This window comes from Phyllostomus hastatus, unplaced genomic scaffold (assembly GCF_019186645.2).
Source record: "Phyllostomus hastatus isolate PE091 unplaced genomic scaffold, TTU_PhHast_1.1 phas_scaffold_555, whole genome shotgun sequence".
Taxonomy (NCBI): domain Eukaryota; kingdom Metazoa; phylum Chordata; class Mammalia; order Chiroptera; family Phyllostomidae; genus Phyllostomus; species Phyllostomus hastatus.
Genome location: NW_025334036.1, coordinates 5863426 through 5875870, shown reverse-complemented (window position 1 = coordinate 5875870; position 12445 = coordinate 5863426). Strand labels below are relative to the sequence as shown.

The 12445-nt window shown below is 46.5% G+C and overlaps 1 protein-coding gene across 1 annotated transcript in view; it reads right to left on the bottom strand.

Moving 5' to 3' along the window:
• SV2B (synaptic vesicle glycoprotein 2B) overlaps positions 1 to 12445 on the bottom strand; it is a 90569-nt gene that overhangs the window by 63230 nt on the left and 14894 nt on the right. The window contains exon 2 of the mRNA XM_045824993.1: positions 9185 to 9263. The gene's annotated coding sequence lies outside the window, so the exon portion shown is untranslated. The remainder of the gene's footprint in view (positions 1 to 9184; positions 9264 to 12445) is intronic.

Here is a 12445-nt window from a genome sequence, read left to right as displayed (position 1 = left end):
CCAAAGCCGCAGCCACCCACGTGCATCACGGGGAGGGATGGTGGCCATTGCAGCCGAATCTGTGTGCTTTATGATTCAGGCACAGCCTCTGAGTCCCACTCCAAGCAAATGCCCTGAGAAAATTAGCTGTCAACTTGACACATGACCCAAACCAGCAGACCAGGGGAGTCGAAATTGTCTGACATCAACTGCAGTCTATTGCACAGGCCTGGGCTGCTGCCAGAGTTGCTGCAGTGGCAGGAAGACAGCCTGGCCCAGACATCCAAGACCATCTCTGCCGCCGGCCTGGCACCCCCACCAGCTCCAGACCCCAGGCACCCCAAATCTCTGCGCTCAGAAGTAACGATACAAAGCTAGTCTTGCGAATTATTGACAATGTGCTTTATAGCACTCGTTCAAGTGGCATTAAGACCCAGGTCTGAGTGATTTCTGTAAACAGGGCCCTTCCACTCTGCTCATCACCCTCAAATCCCCACAGAGAGCCTGGAAGAATCTGGGGGCCACTCTTTAGTCCCTAGGCCCTGGAAGACTTCATCAAGTGGAATTAGCTGTGTGTTGCTGTTCAGTGTGAATGTTTCCCAAAGCCAATTGCTACATCTGCTGAAGCTCTAGGTAACTTCCATGAAAGCCCATCGTGTTCATCACAGCTTAAGGGAAATCAGTAACCTCCTGTATGCACACATTAATTAACACAGCAGAAATAGGCTTGAGTTTAATTACAGTGGCTTCCTCATTTAAAAAAAAAAAAAACGAGAAACAGGCCAGCTGCCAAAGAAGGCTCTGCTTCAGGGAATAAAGTGAGAAAAGTGGAGAAAAGCGCCCCCTCTGTCCACTGTGCCTCTGCCTGAAAGTCAGCCCTCTGGTGAGAAGCAGAAGGTTTATGGTCAATGCCTCGGAGCTGGCCACGGGCTCAGAAAGCCTCTCTCAGTCCTGTCCACATTACATCTCCCCGTGGAAAGGCCCTTTGCCATTAGACAAGCTGTGTGCATCAATTATTAAGAAAGGTTTATATCGAGGGGGAAGGAAAAACTGCATGCCATTTTTCTAGCATTCGACATTTTTTCATTATTTATCACCAGCATCCATCCATTTGGGAAAGAACGAGACGATGCTCTTTTTAAAAAATCCATGAAAGCTTCAACTTAGGAACTAGAGAGCTATTGGGCAGTGTATTCACTATGGTCAGAAAGTATACACTGACTGCCAAAGTCTCTGAGTTTTCTTTTTCTGCTTGAAACATGCTGAGGAAAAGTGTACTGAAGCAAGCTACATTCCCCAGACCATCTCAGTCCTGTGTTTACCCTTCCATTCCCTAAAATAAATACATCAGCCTAGAATCTCATGTTGATCCCTCCAGCTAGTTCCTGCAGGTGTATAAGCATTATGTGGCTTCATCCAAGTGAGATGTGTGTGGTCTGCCGGCATCGCCAAGAAGTACTCCCGGAGTAAATAACATTTTCATCACAAAGAGAATGTGCAACCAGACATTCTGTAGCAGCTCAATACTCTACATTCTCCAAGAATGAAATATACACAATGTTGGACCACTCGACACTGCCCCCCATGAACAGAACACTGGGTTTTCTAAGGAACACAGGACAGGGAAGACTGTGACTCTTTGTCCCATAACAGAAGGTAGAATTCACAGAATCTTGTGACAGAGGGCACTTTAATGGCAACTATTTCAATAGTCACCAAAGCTGGGTGCGCATTAAAATCGTCTGGGAGCATGTTTGAAAGGCCTCTGAGCCAGGCCTAAGACCCAGGCATCTGAATTTCAACATGCCTTCTCCAAGGGATCCTGACGGACAGCCCAATTTGGGAACCTCTCGCCCAGAACAACATCCCAACCAAGGGGTCCTACAGTCTTTGCCTCATTGCCAACCCAGACTGTCCCTGGGCAGCACTACCTGTTGGGCACTCCCAACCACTGGCCCTGCCTGACGTGTAAAGAAGAGAAGCCTCATCTACAGTCAGAAGGCAGCATATCTTTGTTGCTTTCACCTAAGAAACCATATGAAGGAAGAGTCACACTAAGATGCAAACTGCAGGCTATGATAAAGTAACAATACTCGTATATCCTAAATGTTATTTTATCGGAAATGGCTTCCCAATGAGATTGCAATAAGACTTGAACTAAACACCATTCTAGAATGAATCTTATGGTCCCTATGATGGATACATTTTGCCTTTACCTTGTCTGTGCTAGGAACTGCCGGTGCACCTGACTGGGCAACGCATGGACCCACCCCTCACATGGACAGGGACTAGGCTTGGGCTGCCACACTGAGGAGATGCTCCTGAAAAGGTCAGGTCTTCCTGAAGAAGAGCATGTCCCTAGTCTGCAAAAGACCCTAGATGGCACCAGCAAAAGACCTCATAAAGCTTCAGGCCGTTACTGGAATACCTAATTCTTTTTTTAAATATATTTTATTGATTATGCTATTACAGTTGTCCCATTACCCCTCCCTTCATTCCCCTCCACCTTGCACACCCTCTCCCACCAACATTCCCCCCTTCAGTTCATATCCCTGTGTCTTAAGTTCTTTAGCTTCTATATTTCCCATACTATTCTTGCCCTCCTACTGTCTATTTTCTACCTACCATCTATGCTACTTATTCTCTACCTTTTCCCCCCTCTGCTCCTCCCACTCCCCTGTTGCTAACCCTCCATGTGATCTCCATTTCTGTGGTTCTGTTCCTGTTCTAGTTGTTTGCTTAGTTTCTTTTTGTTTTTGTTTTAGGTGTGGTTTTTAATAATTGTAAGTTTGCTGTCATTTTACTATACATGTTTTTTTATCTTCTTTTTCTTAGATAAGTCCCTTTAACATTTCATAAAATAAGAGCTTGGTGATGATGAACTCCTTCAACTTGACCTTATCTGAGAAGCACTTTATCTGCCCTTCCATTCTAAATGAAAGCTTTGCTGGATAGAGCAATCTTGGTTGTAGGTCCTTGCCTTTCATGACTTGGAATACTTCTTTCCAGCCCCTTCTTGCCTGTAAGATCTCTTTTGAGAAATCAGCTGACAGTCTGATGGGAACTCCTTTGTAGGTTACTGTCCCCTTATCTCTTGCTGCTTCTAGGATTCTCTCCTTCATTTTAACCTTGGCTAATGTAATGATGATGTGCCTTGGTATGTTCCTTCTTGGGTCCAACTTCTTTGGGACTCTCTGAGCTTCCTGGACTTCCTGGAAGTCTATTTCCTTTGCCATATTGGGGAAGTTCTCCTTTATTATTTGTTCAAATAACTTTTCTACTTGTTGCTCTTCCTCTTCTCCTTCTGGTACCCCTATAATTCGGATGTTGGAATGTTTAAAGATGTCCTGGAGGTTCCTAAGCCTCTCCTCATTTTTTTTAATTCTTATTTCTTCATCCTTTTCTGATTGTATGTTTTTTTCTTCCTTCCGGTCCACTCCATTGATGTGAGACTCAGCTTTCATTCTTCCATCACTATTGGTTCCCTGTGCATTTTTCTTCATTTCACTTATTGTAGCCTTCATTTTTTCAACTAATTTGCAACCAAAATCAACCAATTCTGTGAGCATCCTGATCACCAGTGCTTTGAACTGTGCATCTGATAGGTTGGCTATCTCTTAGTCACTTAAAAGTACTGGCTCTGGGGCTTTCATTTGTTCTTCTGTTTGAGCCATTTTTTTTTTCTTTGGTCTGGTCGCACTTGCTATGTATGAGGGGTGGAGCCTTAGGTGTTCACCAGGGTCGGGCAACCCAGTTGCTGGGCTGTGATGCTGTCTGTGGGGGTGAGGTCCAAGAGGGAACAATGGTGTTTGCTCTGCTCTCTGTGGGACCTCAGTCCCTTCCGCCGCTTCCCTAGAGCAAACTGGGCCCCTCTGGTGCCAATTCCTGTGTGGGTGGGCTTGTGCACCCCATGGGACTTTCCAACGACCTCTCCTGTGAGGCTGGGAGTCTCTCCCTGAGCCTCAAATCCCACAGGTGTTTTCAATCAGTGCCCCAAGGCTCTATTTCCCAGTGCTGGGATCCTGGGTTGTGTGCAGTGCCTCACTTCACAATTGCTGTCTCGCTGGGTCTGCTGGTTGCCACCACTCGGCTGGGGTCTACCAGCTGCCGCTTGCATATCCAGGGTCCGCCCACTGCAGTCTTGCACGCCCAGGATGCCTTATGCACCCGAGCCCAACGCTCTCTGCACTGTGACCCGTGCCCGGCTGCCCGACTCCGCCCCTCCTACCGGTCTGGATGAACGTGTCTATTTTAACTCCTTGGTTGTCCAACTTCCATACAGTTCAATTTTCTGTCAGTTCTGGTTGTTATTCTGTTTCTGTATTGTTATTGTCCCTATCTTGGTTGTGCGAGGAGGCACAGTGTGTCTACCTATGCCTCCATCTTGGCCAGAAGTGGAATACCTAATTCTGCATCAGCAGTTCCACACTTAAGCTGTGCTTCGGAATCCCCTACAAAATCTACCAAAATTGCAGTTTCTTGAGTCTCAGTGCAGATGTGCTAAAACAAATTCTTTTGGAAATAGGGTGCAAAAAAGGACTATTTTTAAAAAGGTCCCCAGTCCCAGAAGTAGGGTTTAAGAATCACTATGGCCCTGGCTGGTATGGCTCATTTGGTTGGGTGTTGTCCCACAAATCAGAAAGTCACAAGTTCAATTTCCATTCAGGGCACATGCCTAGGCTATGGGTTTGGTCCCCAGTCAGGGTTCATATAAAAGGCAACCAATCCATGTTTCTCACAAGAATGTTTCTCTTTCTCTCTTTCTCCTTCCCTCTGCTCTCTCAAAAGATAAATACATAAATAAAAATCCTTTTTTAAAAAAAGTCACCCAGCATTATCCATTAAGAAGGATTTTAACATAATAAAAATGTCTCTTAGCATTTTCTTAAAAATATAGAATGCTTTGCAAGTTTGTATGTCATCTTTTTGCATGAAACCTCCATACTTCTCTCTTTAAAAATAAATGACACCCTGGCTGGCATAGCTCAGTGGATTGAGTGTGGGCTGTGAACCAAAGCATCTCAGGTTCGATTCCCAGTCAGGGCACATGCCTGGGTTGCAGGCCATGGCCCCCAGCAACCGCACATTGATGTTTCTCTCTCTCTCTCTTTCTCCCTCCCTTCCCTCTCTAAAAATAAATAAATAAAATCTTTAAAAATAAATAAATGAGCATGTCCTCAGGTGAAGACAAAAGAAAGAAAAAAAGAAAGAAAGAAAGAAAGAAAGAAAGAAAGAAAGAAAGAAAGAAAGAAAGAAAGAAAGAAGACACTATGATTCTTGCTACTCTTTAGGTACAAAAAGTACCACCCTAATACTTGTAGCACTTCTAGCTTCCATCACCATAACAGCTCTATTTTTAAGAAAAGTTGGGGGAAGTGTGGGGAATCTTAACATTAACATATGTTCATCTAAGACTCTATGGGCTTCTGTTTGGTGCCTATGGCCATTAAGAGAGCAGAGAGACATATGTCTTCATGTTTGTCAACATCCAGCAAAGGCTATAATGAGTGAGGGATCCATTCTATTGTGCTTAATACAGAGGTGACCAGCAGTCACCGAGGCAAGTCAGAAACTTGTTTAGGACAAGCGCATGCACGCTTTGGCAGCAGAGGGTGTTTGGAGGCACAGAAATACCTGGTGTGTGCCCCAAACCTAGTGTGGTTAATTCAGGAAGCTCAGGGGGGAAAGACTAGATGAACATCAGCCATGGTCTCCGATTTTTGTTGGAGGAGATCAAGAGAACAGACAGGAACAGCATAAACGAGCCAGTGCTACCTCGGGATCAGCTCCAGCCAGAAGTGTGTGAGAACTCAGAGAACTCGGGAGAGGTACACACCTGATATGAAGGTGACATTTTTGTTCTGTTTCTCTGGGAGAATCACCAGACCTTTAGCATAGAAAATCTTTACACAAAATGCTAAAAGCTGTGCTCACTTCAGCAGCACATACACTAAAACTGGAATGTGCAGGGAAGACGAGCGTGGCCACTGCACAAAGATGCTCAAAGCATGACTCAGATGAGCTCCATACATTATAATTGGTTATCCTTTGTCTTTAATAACAGATATGCTCTGTTCAACCCTCCAGGTATTTCTTCAGGAAGGGTCTAGGATCAGAGCAAACCTGAATGACCTCTTGCAGCACCGTTCTCATCAGAGGAGGCAAAGATGTTCCCAGAGGAGAGGAGGATGAGTGACAAAAAGAACGTGGCAGAGAGGCATGAGGGGAGTTCGTGTTAAGAAGTGCCTCACTTTGCAAAAAGCCCCGAGGCACATGTGGACCTTTCAGAGCTCAGAGAAAGCCCCCAGGTGTGATTCCCAGGGAAGCTCACTGCAGCCATCCCAGCTTCCAGTGGGACACAAACCTGGGAGAATAAGGGACACCCACACAGAAGTGGAGAAGAGGAACCCGAAGACCCTCTGGCCAGGATCTGGTTGCCATGGTGTCAAGCCTTGCCCAGGGACCCTGCAGCCCGGGACTCAAAACAGTGGGGCGTGTATTTGCACGCTGCAGAGAACAGCCAGCAAGCGCTCGCCCGCTGGGCCGTAGATGAAAGCCCTGCCTCCTGCCCCCTGCCCTGGCGTCCTTTGCAGACCCTCGAGGGGCTCGGCAGATTGCCATCTGCAGGTTCAAGCAGGAAGTTCAGACTGCTGGAGACATTCTGTTCCTGACTGTGTCTGAATAATTTAACACTCCCTCCAGAACAGGCTATCTTAAGAATTTGTCGATTCCCATGCATTTCAGTAGGCAACCTCAAAAAAAAGAGAAAAAAATGGGTGGGGGGTAGAGAGAAGAAGTTCCCACACATATTGCCTAAGTGCAGTGGCACAGGAGCGTGGTGGTCCAATGTTACTGCCTTTCCTCTAGAGTCAAAGCCCCGTGCTCACTGGTACATCTGACTCAAGAAGAAATGCTGCCCTTTCATGGCTCATCAGCCCTAAAATCAAGTCTGTGCTGCATGCATGGGACGTGGGAGAAAATGCCTATTTCTTCCCTATTGACAGGAGCCCGTTTCCACCATCACCACCTGTTCTGTGTGTCACTGTAGGCCAGTCACTTAACTCTTCTGACCCTCAGCTTCTCTACCTGAAAATTGTGAGCGATAGCACAGGCTCCCTCACAGCCTTCTTGTCCCCCACCTGCATTTGAAGTGGTTACGTCCACAGTGGCTCTATGCAGAGCACTTTTCTCGTCTGCCTCTCCTCTGTCTCCTGCATTGTGACGCTCCTCACCAGTCAGTCACTGGTAGCCACCTCACTGACCAGACTGAATGTCAAGGTGCCACAGTGCTTGTGTCCAAGTGGCCCTTAACTTTAAGGGAGTAGTCCAGTAAGAAGATTTAACCCTTGTCGACCAGTAACGCTTATTTTACTTAGTAATGGCCCCAAAGCCATTCACATAATTTTAATACAGTATATGGTCATAATTGTTCTGTTTTACTATTAGCTTTTGTTGTTAATCTGTTACTGTGCCTAATTTATAAATTAAACTCGATCATAGGTATGTATATATAGGAAAAAAACATAGTATATTTAGGGTTTGGTACCATACCCAGTTTTAGATACCCACTGGGGGTCTTGGAACGTATCCCCTGCAGATAAGAAGGAACTACTATATTTATTTTGCCAATAACTCTGTGTATTGAAGGCCTAAGACCCTCAGTATATTCATTGCTGTACATGTCATGCCTGTTAAATATTTCTGAAATGACTTGACCCCGAGGGTCTCATATATACTGCCACTATGATGGTTGTGCCCCTGTTTGAAAGCGGCAGAACAAAAGACTCACACCTGACCATATAAGGACCTCACATAACAATCAGGTGATGGGTAGGTGGGGGTTCCAGGCCCTGGGTCACTCACTACCTGGTCCCCTCACTGGTTCTGACTCTGTGCAGAAAAAACAACAACAACAACAAAAAATAACCACTTAGAAGCTGCAAAGTTAGTTTTCAGGGAAGGAACAGAACAGCTTTCGTGTTCTGACACCTCCTCCTGCTCTCCCATCCCACCTTCTCGAAGAACAGCCTCTGAGGATGACTCACTGGTGGGAGAAGATGAAAACAGCTCCTGGAAGGAAGCCGAGGATCCCTGCCAGATAACAGAGCAGGGCTGGTGATGCGATTTTTTCCCCAGAGAATGAAAGGCAGTATCTCCCCAATCTCAGGTTGGATTTGAGCCCTTGGGAGGAACCTGAGAAAGATAAGTGCTCACAGGTGTGGGCTCCTTTTCTTCCCATGGAATATGTTCGAATACCTGGGGGATGATTTTCTCTGCAGAGCACCAAATGTCATTATTCACTACCTCCTCCCAAGACTCCTTACAGTCCATAAAATAATGTCATTTTAAGGCTTATAATGAGGAAAAGAAGAACTCAAAGAACTACTCCTGAATCTGCTGAGGTTGGCAGAGTTAACATAGAAATCCCGATAAACCCCTGGGACTACTTCTGCGCCTCAATATGCAGGAGTTAAAAATCTGAACTTGGCTTATAAACGCATCGTGCCAGAGCCCAGCAGAATGCTTAGACCAAACGCCTCACTGCTCCTTCCTTTCCACCCACCCCAACTCCCCAAAGGCATCTCAGCTCCCTACCCAATCAAACACCCTTATGGGCTGTCCCTGGGCCTATGCTGTGTCTGTTACACCTCTGGGGTATTTCCTTTCTCTGTCATCCAAGAAGCTATTTGTTCCATAAAAAGAGCTTCTCCCCCTCCCCCACAAACAAGGAGGACAAGGTGGATAATCTGCTTTCTAAACACCTACTGAGCCTTTCTGCCAGAGGATGCTGTAAGAGCTGCTGGCCAGGGCTGTGGGCATGCAGGTCCGGAGAACAGAACGCCTTCCCTGCAGCCTCAAACATCGGGCGTGGCCTAATGAGCTTGTTCGGCAACGGCCACAGCAAGGGTGCAGTGCATCTGTTTCCAGCCTGGCCTCTCTGCTGCTTAGTTAGAACATCCCAGAAATGCTTAAATTCACCTCCCACACTCCCCACACCATCCTGTCTATACTTTTCTCTTTTCTCTCAAGATAAAGCCAGCACCCAGGGCAAGGAAGGGTAGAGAATATCTCACAAGCATCTACCTCGTGTCTAGCTCAGAGCTGGACATTGACATTCACAAGGACACTCCAGGGTACACACAGTCATTATTCCATTGCATAGAAGGAGGAACTGAGGCAAGCTCAGAGAGGTTAAGCAACTTACCCAACATCACACAGCTAGTGATTGATGGATCTAGCATTAGAGTCCAACTGTTTCGATTCCAAAGCCCATGCTATGTGACCTAGAGGACAAAGGATCAGAATGAACTGCTCGACTGGAAACTCCTTGAGAACAAGAGCAAAGCCTTAAACGTCTCTCTATTTCCCACAGACTAATCAAAGAAAGGGCCCTCCAGAGGTGATAAAAAGAATGAATGAATGCATTCATAAATGAACAGTGTAATAAAATAAGAGATGTTTCCTTCTTGAGGTGGTTTGTAACCTGATATGCTGATTAAGTTTTATGATAAAACCAAATTCAGAGTGGCGCCAGTGACCAAGAAATGTTAGCTTTCGCAGCAGAGAAAGCAATTGGAAAGGAAGCATGGCGTAATGAAACTGTCAGGGCTGCTGGCCAGAACATGCTCCAGTCCCAGATAACTACTGCTCAGCCTTTGTGATGCTGAGCTCCCTTGCTTTTCACACAGAGCAATAACACCCTCCTCCTTGCCTCACCACGTTGAGGAAGATCAACTTAAAAAATGACAGTGTACAGCCCTGGCTGGTGTGCCTCACTGGGTTGCAGCATCATCCCATGAACCAAAACATCGCAGGTTGGACTCCCAGTCAGGGCACATGGCTGGATTGTGGGTTTGGTCACCAGTCTGAGTATGTATGAAAGGCAACAGATTGTAGTTTCTCTCTCCATCTCTCTCCCTCCCTTCTCTTCTCTCAAGAATCAGTAAGCATGTCCTCAGGTGAGGGTCAAAAAAATTAAAGTGTGCAGCCAACATTAAGCTTCAGTGTAACTAAGGTGGCCCACTGACCATCATCCCAAAGTGTTCCCAAAGGTGTACGCCTTACCTCAGGGAGGATTACTGTGGCCAGCTGAATAACGGCCTCCCAAAGATGCCCATGTCCTAATCCCTGGAACCTGTGACTATGTTATTTCACAAGGCTTGCAGGCATGACTAAGTTAAGAATCTTGAGATGGGAAGACTACGCTGGGTTACCTGAGTGGACCCTCTGTAATCGTAAGGATCCTCACAACTAAAAGAAGAAGGTGGGAGGGTCAGAGTCAGAGAGAAATGGAAAATGCTAAGCGGCTGGTTTTGAAGATGGAGAACAGGGCTGCAAGCCTAGGGATGCAGGTGGCCTCAACCAACCGGACAAGGTGAAGAACAGGTTCCCTCCCAGGGCCTCCAGACAGAGTGCAGCCCTGCCGACACCTGATTTTTAGCCCAGTGAGTCTTATTTGAGCTCGGATCGCCAGAACTGTAAGATAACACATGCATGTTCTCTTAAGGAACTAAGGTTGTGGTAACTAGCAGCAGCCATAGGGAACAAACTAAGCCCAAGGTCCAGCTCTCCCCCTCAACCAGGTTCCATTACCTAACTCTTCTAGGCTGACTATCAACCAGAAGGCCACTTGGCTTATCTGCAAGGAGGAATCTACCTGTAAGACAGAATCCCCATTTTGGAGTGACCAGCACCCGTCTCCCAACAGGCAGACCAGCACAGGAAGCCCACCCACACTCGGAAGGATGCTGATGAACACCTATTGGAGGAAGCAGAGGCAGATGAGTCACCCTGCTCCTGGGCTCCAGCCCAGAGTCCGCAGCACTCATGCCCCACGTGGGCATGATAGGGAACTCAAGACTTGGAAAATTTTAGCTTAGGGTAAAAAGTTATTAAGTCTAGCAAGTAAAGTGTATGTTAAAGCTTTTGTTTCAGAAACTACAGATAAGGCCCTTCCTGGCTCCTGGGAAAACAGCCGACCTCCTGGGGCACTGCTGGGGATTACTGCCTGGCGACAACTGGAGGCATCCAGGCCTGTGTGTTCCAGGGAGAGACAGACAACCACCCGCCCCCAGGAACAGCTAACTGCCCAGGACAGGAATGTTGCAGCTTCTGAATCTCAAAGCCCTCACTGCACCTTGTTTATCGCCACTGCCCCCCACCCATCCCTCCTGACCCCGCCCCTTATAAAAGGTCTGGCCTGGAAAGAAAAGACAAGATGGTCTGTTAGGGTGTGAACCTGCCATCTTCACAGATCATCGGCCATCTGAATAAAGTGCCCATAAAGATTCAATTGCTGTTAATCATTGTTAATCATTGCTTATTGGGTTTGGTAGTGACAGGCAGCCTGAATGCCGGTGTCTTTTCCGGTTACAGGCACAGCCTTGTCAAGGGAACCGGCATAACTGAGTCTATTGGCTACAATGCTCTCTCTCAAGCAGGTTTTGGAAAGGACTGGCAACGCAGTATTCAAAGAAGTTCCTTTCTCTATGCATACTTGGCTGACCAGCACCTCTTATGGGTGTTAGATGTGCTCTTTCTTTAGAATTGTGACTACTGAAAAAATACATTTAAAGCACTTAGAACACAGGCCCAGCCAAAAGTAGGTAGTCAACTAATGTTATTATTATTATCATCATTATTATTAATATATTCAATCCAGTTATATTCAAGTGTGGTATCCTGGGGCCGTTTTCTCTCTTTAAGGTGGTGTTATTTTACCACTCTGCTCTTTATGGCCTGGCGTTAAATATCCAGCTTCTCCCTCACCCCTTTCACTGACTGCACAATGGATGATCTGCAGGATCTGTTTCAATAAATCAGCAAATGCATGTGAAGCCGTGAGTATAGTGCATGGCACAGAACGGAAATGCATCAAGTGCTTAAATTCCCACTCATTTCCTCTCCGTTACGGGCTGATTTGTGTCCCCTCAGAATTCATATATTGAAGTTCTAACCCCCAGGGCCTCAGAATGTGACTGCATTTGGAGACAGAGCCTTTAAACAGGTGATTGGGGTACACGAGGCTCTCAGGGAGGCCCCCAACCCAATCTAACTGATGTCCTTATAGAAAGAGATGAGGACACACAAAGAGACACCAGGGATGTACGCACACAGAGGGGTGACCTTGTAAAGAAGGGTCAATAGGCCGCCATCTACAATCCAAGGAGAAAGGCCCCAGAGGAAATCAACCTGGTGTCGCTCTGATCTTGGACTTCCAGCCTCCAGAAATGTGAGAACAAACTTCTGTGGTCTAAGTTGCCTAATAGCTTGGCATCCCCAGAAAACTAATATACTCTCCTTTCAAGAACAGATAATTTTTTTGTATCTCTGAACATCAGAAAGCTGTCGCATGATGGATGCGACTTAAAAGAGGTCCCCTGTCCTTCTGTGGGCCTGAAAAGCCTGTTTTGTGAGGGAAGAGCACACGTTTTCCCACCAGGACTTGGCCGCTGTGCCTGGCACT